Here is an 8,436-nt window from a genome sequence, read left to right on the forward strand (position 1 = left end):
GCTTGTTTGCAGGATGCCATTCGTACAGCAGGCATCTGAACTTCCCAGGAAGCTGGGCTCCAAACTGGATTTTAAATCCCGTCTCTCTGGGTTGGGTTAGTGCAAGGAAAGTTGAGGCATACGTGTAACAGAAAACCTACAGAAACAAGTGGGTATGGCTCAGTCCGTCTCGGGTAAAGCCCCCTCCTCCTCTACGCGGAGGGCTGTCACAGAATCCATCATCAGGGACACCACCACCCAGGCCATGCTCTCTTCTCACTGCTGCCATCAGGTAGAAGGTACAAGAGCCTCAGGACTCACACCACCAGGCAGGTTTAGGGGCAGGGGTGGGGTTACAGGTAGAGACACACCACGGGTTGAACAACCTCCCCCTGTGGAGTGAGCAGTCTCCTCTCAGTAATACAACCACCTCCCCCCCTCCCCCCACCATTGTGTCTCCCGTGTCTCATAATCTCTCACTGTGGAGTGAGCAGTCTCCTCTCAGTAATACAACCACCTCCCCCCACCCCCATTGTGTCTCCCGTGAGTCTCATAATCTCTCACTGTGGAGTGAGCAGTCTCCTCTCAGAAATACAACCACCTCCCCACCCCCCCCCCCATTGTGTCTCCCGTGAGTCTCATAATCTCTCACTGTGGTGAGCAGTCTCCTCTCAGAAATACAACCACCTCCCCACCCCCCCCCGCCATTGTGTCTCCCGTGTCTCATAATCTCTCACTGTGGAGTGAGCAGTCTCCTCTCAGTAATACAACCACCTCCCCCCATTGTGTCTCCCGTGAGTCTCATAATCTCTCACTGTGGAGTGAGCAGTCTCCTCTCAGTAATACAACCACCTCCCCCCACCCCCGCCATTGTGTCTCCCGTGAGTCTCATAATCTCTCACTGTGGAGTGAGCAGTCTCCTCTCAGTAATACAACCACCTCCCCACCCCCCGCCATTGTGTCTCCCGTGAGTCTCATAATCTCTCACTGTGGAGTGAGCAGTCTCCTCTCAGTAATACAACCACCTCCCCCCCCCCTGCCATTGTGTCTCCCGTGAGTCTCATAATCCCCCCCGTGGAGTGAGCAGTCTCCTCTCAGAAACAGCTCCACCCCCATCCTCTGCCATTGTGTCTCCCGTGAGTCTCATAATCTCCTCCTGTGGAGTGAGCAGTCTCCTCTCAGAAACAGCTCCACCCCCATCCTCTGCCATGGGTGTCATAGCTTCCCTCTGGAGGTGAGAAGTCAATTCTCAGAGACACACACACCCCAACTGCCCTGTGTTTGGGTGGATGAGAGAGGTTACAACACTGTGTTTGTGGGTGTGACGTGAATCATGTTTGCCCATGCCCGTGCTCCACAACAAGCTCCAAGAAACTAACCTGGTGATTCATCCAAACATCTTCAGAACCATCGAGCCAGGTGAGCATGCCTTGACAAGATTTTCAAAAAGCCTCTCCACTTCTTAAGTTGTCATTCAACCAGATGTGGATACAGCCAAATGAACAGCGTTACCCCAGAGCCAAGGTGAAGATCACAGCACAAAATACATGTGAGATAGTCGTAAACATATAGTCACACAGAAATATACCGTCCACGACCGAGTACATAAACGTTACAGCAGTCTGTAGTCGAACACAATACACACTGCCTCCTGCTGACCAAACACTGGGGGCAGCGCCAACTCCAGTTTGGATGACAAACAGGGGACGGGAGGGGTGATGGGGGTGAGGGAGCAGGGAAAGAGTAGGACCGGGAAAGAATCACGAGAGACAGGGGAGAATAGGGCGAGGAGAGGGGAGTGAGAGGAAGGGAAGAGTAGGACAAGAAGGAGGAGACAATGTGGAGGGGGAGGGGAGGGTAGGACAGAGAGTGGGTGATTAGGACAAAGAGGGGTGTCAAGAGGGAGGGGACAGTAAGAGGGGAGAGGAGAGTAGGACAGGGAGGAGTGACAAGGGGGACGGGAGAGTAGGACTGGGAGGGTGATACAAGAGGAAGGGAAGGGTAAGATAAAATGGTGGGGTGATGGAGAGGGGAATGTAAGACAGCGAGGGCCTGTGGAAAGTGGCCAGCGAGTGAGTGGGCCAGTGAAGGAGTGGAGATTTGAGGCTTTGACGAGAAGAGGCGGAGGACGAGCTTGTTCCCAGTTAGTCTTTACAATGCCTCCTGAGATGGTGATGTGCCTCTCCTGTGAGATGTGGCAGACTTGGGGGAACTCCCCTCTCCCGCAGAGTCACATCTGCCAGAAGTGCTTGCGGCTGGGCGATCTGGAGGTCCGTGTGAGGAATCTGAAGCAGCAGTTGGATGACCTTTGACTCATAAGGGAGAATGAGGCAGACATAGATGAGAGCTATAGGGAGGTAGTCACACCTAGGCTGCCGGAAGCAGGTCGTTGGGTGACAGTCCGAGGGGGGAAAGCGAAGGAGAGTAGACAGGTAGTGCAGAGCACCCCTGTAGCCATTCCCCTGAATAATAAGTTTACCATCCTGGATACTGTTGGCGAGGACGACCGACCAGGTGTGAGCCACGGTGGCAGGGCCTCTGGCACTGAGTGTGACCCTGTGGTGCAGAAGGATGGGACGGAGAAGAGGAGTGCTGTCGTCATTGGAGACTCTATAGTCAGAGGAGCAGACAGGAGATTTTGTGGACGTGAGAAGGACACCCGCATGGTTTGTTGCCTCCCGGGTGCCAGGGTCCGGGATGTCTCTGACCGGGTGCATGACATCCTGGTACGAGAGGGAAAGCAACCAGAAGTCGTGATACATGTTGGGACCAACGACATAGGCAGGAAGACGGATGAGGTTCTGAAGTGTGAATTTTGGGAACTAGGCAGAAGGCTGAAGAACAGGACCTCAAGGGTGGCATTCTCAGGATTGCTGCCAGTGCTACGTGATAGTGATGGTAAGAATTGGAGGAGATGACAGTTGAATGCGTGGGTGAGGAGTTGGTGCAGGGGGCAGGGTTTTAGATTTTTGGACCATTGGGATCTCTTCTGGGGAAGGTGGGACCTGTACAGATTGGATGGGTTGCACCTGAACTCGAGGGGGAGCAATATCCTTGCTGGTAGGTTTGCTAGCATGGTTCGGGAGGGTTTAAACTAATTTGCAAGGGGGATGGTACCTGGAGCGATAGAGCAGTGAAAGAAGTGCATGGAGTAAAGCCAGATCTAACATATAGAGAGGCTTTGAGGAAAGAGAAGCAGAATAAAGGGTGTAAAGGTATTAAGGTAGATGGGCTAAAGTGTGTGTACTTCAATGCAAGAAGCATCAGGAACAAAGGTGATGAACTGAGAGCTTGGATACATACATGGAATTATGACGTAGTGGCCATTACAGAGACTTGGCTGGCACCAGGGTAGAAATGGATTCTGAATATTCCTGGATTTTAGTGCTTTAAAAGGGATAGAGAGGGGGGGAGAGAGGAGGAGGGGTGGCATAACTGGTCAGGGATACTATTACAGCTGCAGAAAGGGTGGGTAATGTAGCAGGATCCTCTTCTGAGTCAGTATGGGTGAAAGTCAGGAACAGGAAGGGAGCAGTTACTCTACTGGGGGTATTCCATAGGCCCCCTGGTAGCAGCAGAGATACCGAGGAACAGATTGGGAGGCAGATTTTGGAAAGGTGCAAAAATAACAGGGTTGTTATCATGGGTGACTTTAACTTCCCTAATATTGATTGGCACCTGATTAGTTCCAAGGGTTTAGATGGGTCAGAGTTTGTTAAGTGTGTCCAGGATGGATTCCTGTCACAGTATGTTGACAGGCCGACTAGGGGGAATGCCATACTAGATCTAGTATTAGGTAACGAACCGGGTTAGGTCACAGATCTGTCAGTGGGTGAGCATCTGGGGGACAGTGATCACCGCTCCCTAACCTTTAGCATTATCATGGAAAAGGATAGAATCAGAGAGGACAGGAACATTTTTAATTGGGGAATGGCAAATTATGAGGCTATAAGGCTAGAACTTGCAGGTGTGAATTGAGATGATGAATTGAGATGATGCAGGGAAATGTACTATGGATGTGTGGTCAATGTTTAAGGATCTCTTGCAAGATGTTAGGGATAAATTTGTCCCGGTGAGGAAGATAAAGAATGGTAGGGTGAAGGAACCATGGGTGACAAGTGAAGTGGAAAATCTAGTCAGGTGGAAGAAGGCAGCATACATGAGGTTCAGGAAGCAAGGATCAGATGGGTCTATTGAGGAATATAGGGTAGCAAGAAAGGAGCTTAAAAAGGGGCTGAGAAGAGCAAGAAGGGGGCATAAGAAGGCCTTGGCGAGTAGGGTAAAGGAAAACCCCAAGGCATTCTTCAATTATGTGAAGAAAAAAAGGATGACGGGAGTGAAGGTAGGACCGATTAGAGATAAAAGTGGGAAGATGTGCCTGGAGGCTGTGGAAGTGAGCGAGGTCCTCAATGAATACTTCTCTTCGGTATTCACCACTGAGAGGGAACTTGATTACAGTGAGGACAATATGAGTGAGGTTGACATTCTGGAGCATGTGGTATTAAGGGAGAGGAGGTGTTGGAGTTGTTAAAATACATTAAGACGGATAAGTCCCCGGGGCCTGATGGAATATTCCCCAGGCTGCTCCACAAGGCGAGGGAAGAGATTGCTGAGCCTCTGGCTAGGATCTTTATGACCTTGTTGTCCACGGGAATGGTACTGGAGGATTGGAGGGAGGCGAATGTTGTCCCCTTGTTCAAAAAAGGTAGTAGGGTTAGTCCAGGTAATTATAGACCAGTGAGCCTTACGTCTGTGGTGGGAAAGCTGTTGGAAAAGATTCTTAGAGATAGGATCTATGGGCATTTAGAGAATCATGGTCTGATCAGGAACAGTCAGCATGGCTTTGTGAAGGGCAGATCGTGCCTAACAAGCCTGATAGAGTTCTTTGAGGAGGTGGCCAGGCATATAGATGAGGGTAGTGCAGTGGATGTGATCTACAGGGATTTTAGTAAGGCATTTGACAAGGTTCCACATGGTAGGCTTATTCAGAAAGTCAGAAGGCATGGGATCCAGGGAAGTTTGGCCAGGTGGATTCAGAATTGGCTTGCCTGCAGAAGGCAGAGGGTTGTGGTGGAGGGAGTACATTCAGATTGGAGGGTTGTGACTAGTGGTGTCCCACAAGGATATGTTCTGGGACCTCTACTTTTTGTGATTTTTATTAACAACCTGGATGCGGGGGTAGAAGGGTGGGTTGGCAAGTTTGCAGATGACACAAAGGTTGGTGGTGTTGTAGATAGTGTAGAGGATTGTCGAAGATTGCAGAGAGACATTGATAGGATGCAGAAGTGGGCTGAGAAGTGGCAGATGGAGTTCAACCTGGAGAAGTGTGAGGTGGTACACTTTGGAAGGACAAACTCCAAAGCAGAGTACAAAGTAAATGGCAGGATACTTGGTAGTGTGGAGGAGCAGAGGGATCTGGGGGTACATGTCCACAGATCCCTGAAAGTTGCCTCACAGGTAGATAGGGTAGTTAAGAAAGCTTATGGGGTGTTAACTTTCATAAGTCGAGGGATAGAGTTTAAGAGTCATGATGTAATGATGCAACTCTATAAAACTCTAGTTAGGCCACACTTGGAGTACTGTGTCCAGTTCGGGTCACCTCAGTATAGGAAGGATGTGGAAGCATTGGAAAGGGTACAGAGGAAATTTACCAGGATGCTGCCTGGTTTAGAGAGTATGGATTAGGATCAGAGATTAAGGGAGCTAGGGCTTTACTCTTTGGAGAGAAGGAGGATGAGAGGATCCTTGATAGAGGTATACAAGATATTATGAGGAATAGATAGAGTGGATAGCCAGTGCCTCTTCCCCAGGGCACCACTGCTCAATATAAGAGGACATGGCTTTAAGGTAAGGGGAGGGAAGTTCAAGGGAGATATTAGAGGAAGGTTTTCACTCAGAGAGTGGTTGGTGCGTGGAATGCACTGTCTGAGTCAGTGGTGGAGGCAGATACACTAGTGAAGTTTAAGAACTACTAGACAGGTATATGGAGGAATTTAATGTGGGGGATTATGTGGGAGGCAGGGTTTGAGGGTCAGCACAAAATTGTGGGTCGAAGGGAGTGTAGAACTGGGAAGGGGAAACAAGGGGAGGGGAGAGTAGAGCTGGGAAGGGGAGACAATGGGGAGGGGAGAGTAGAACTGGGAAGAGGAGACGATGGGGAGGGGAGGGGAGAGTAGAACTGGGAAGGGAGGATGATGATGATGGGGAGAGTAAGACAAGGAGGGTGTAGATGGGGAGGGGAGCGTAGACGGAGGAAATGACACAGAGGAGGGAAAGGCGAGAGTAGGACGGAGGGTGATGAGGGGAGAGGAGAATAGGACTGGGAGGGGCTGATGAGTGGGAAGTGATCGGGAGAGTAGAGGGAATGTGAAGGATAGTATGGGATTTTGGGAAGGTAAGGATACTGAGGGATTTGAGTGATAGTGGGGAATTTTAGGGAAGTTAAGGATAGTGACGGATATGAGGAAAGTTGAGGAGAGTGAAGAATTTGAGAGAGTGAAGGATACGGAGGGATTTGAGAGACTGTGAAGGATATTGATGGACGAGGGACGGTGAGGATAGTGAGGGATGAGGGACAGTGAGGATAGTGTGGGATTTGAGGAAAGGTGTGAGTATTGAGGGATTTGGGGGAAGTTTGATGGACGATGAGGATCATGAGGGATTTGAGGGATGGTGTAGGTTTCTAAGAAATTTGAAGGTAGGTCAGGATAGTGAGGGATTTGTGGGATGGTGACAGGTAGTGAGGGAATTGAGGGAAGGTGAGGACAGTGAGTGATGTGAGGGAAGGTGTAGATAGTGAAGGATTTGAGGGTAGGTGTGGATAGTGAGGGGATTGAGGCAAGGTTGGGATGGTAAGGGATTTGAGGGAATCTTAGTGAGGGATTTGAGGGAAGGTGAGGACAATGAGGGATTTGAGGGACAGTGACGGATACTGAAGGATTGGAGGGATGGTGGGAATAGTGGGGGATCTGAGGGAAGGTGAATATTGTGAGGTTGTTCAGAGAAGGTGGAGATAATGGGGGATTCGAGGGAAAGTGAGAATAGTGAGGGGTTTTGAGGGAAGGTGAGGATAATGACGGATTTGATGGGCGGTGGTGATATTGAAGGGTTTGAGGGAAGTTGAGGATAGTGTGGGATATGAGGAACGGTGAAGTATAGTGAGGGATTTGGGGGAATGTGAAGGATATTGAGTGATGCGAGGAACAGTAGGGATAGTGAGGGATTTGAGGGATGGTAAAGTATACTGAGGGATTTGAGGGTAGGTGGGGACAGTGAAGGATTTGAGTGAAGTTGAGTGTAGTGAGGTATTTGAGGGAAGTTGGAGATTGTGAGGGATTTGAGGGACAGTGGGGATAGTGAGGGATTTGAGGAAAGATGAGGATAGTGGGGGGTTTGAGGGAAAGTACAGATACTGATATCAAGAAAGCAATCTCTACCTCAATGTCACAAAAACAAAGGAGCTGGTTGAGGATACAGGAGGACTGGAGATGGGCTAACCCCTATTGACATCAATGGATCTGGGGTTGAGAGGGTAAACAGCTTTAAGTTCCTCGGCATCCACATCACCAAGGATCTCACGTGGTCTGTACACATCAGCTGTGGTGAAAAAGGCACAACAGCGCCTCTTTCACCTCAGACAGTTGAAGTTTGGTGTGGGCCCCCAAATCCTCAGAACTTTCTACAGGGGCACAATTGAGAGCATCCTAACTGGCTGCATCACTGCCTGGTGTGGGAACGGTACCTCCCTCAATCACAGGACTCTGCAGGGAGTGGTGCGGACAGCCCAGCGCACCTGTAGTTGTGAACTTCCCATGATTCAGGACATTTACAAGGACAGGTGTGTAAAAAGGACCCAAAGGATCATTGGGGACCTGAATCACCCCAACCACAAACTGTTCCAGCTGCTACCATCTGGGAAACGGTACCGTAGCATAAAATCCAGGACCAACAGGCTCCAGGACAGCTTCTTCCACCAGGCCATCAGACTGAGTAATTGACACTGATACAACTGTATTTCTATGTTATATGGACTGTCCTGTTGTACATATTATTTATTACAAATTACTATAAATTACACATTACACACTTAGACAGAAACATAACAACGATTTTTACTCCTCATGTGTATGAAGGATGTAAGTAATAAAATCAATTCAAATTCAAATTGAGGGACACGGGATAGTGAGGGATTTGAGGAAAGGTGAGGATTGTGAGGGAAGTTGTGAATTGTGAGAGACTTGAGGGACACTGGGGATAGTGAGGTATTTAAGGAAAATGAGGATTGTGAGGGAAGTTGGGAATTGTGAGGGACTTGAGGGATCTGAGGGAAGGTGAAGTATACTGCCGCAGTTTCGAGGATTTGATCCTGAACTGGGTGCTGAGCAGCTCCCGGGCTCCCCCTGCTGACGGCGCCGGCAGTTGCAGCCCTTCCTTGGACACTTCATATCCATCTGGTCT

Source organism: Hemitrygon akajei, chromosome 3 (genome assembly GCF_048418815.1).
Source record: "Hemitrygon akajei chromosome 3, sHemAka1.3, whole genome shotgun sequence".
In the NCBI taxonomy this organism is placed as follows: Eukaryota; Metazoa; Chordata; class Chondrichthyes; order Myliobatiformes; family Dasyatidae; genus Hemitrygon; species Hemitrygon akajei.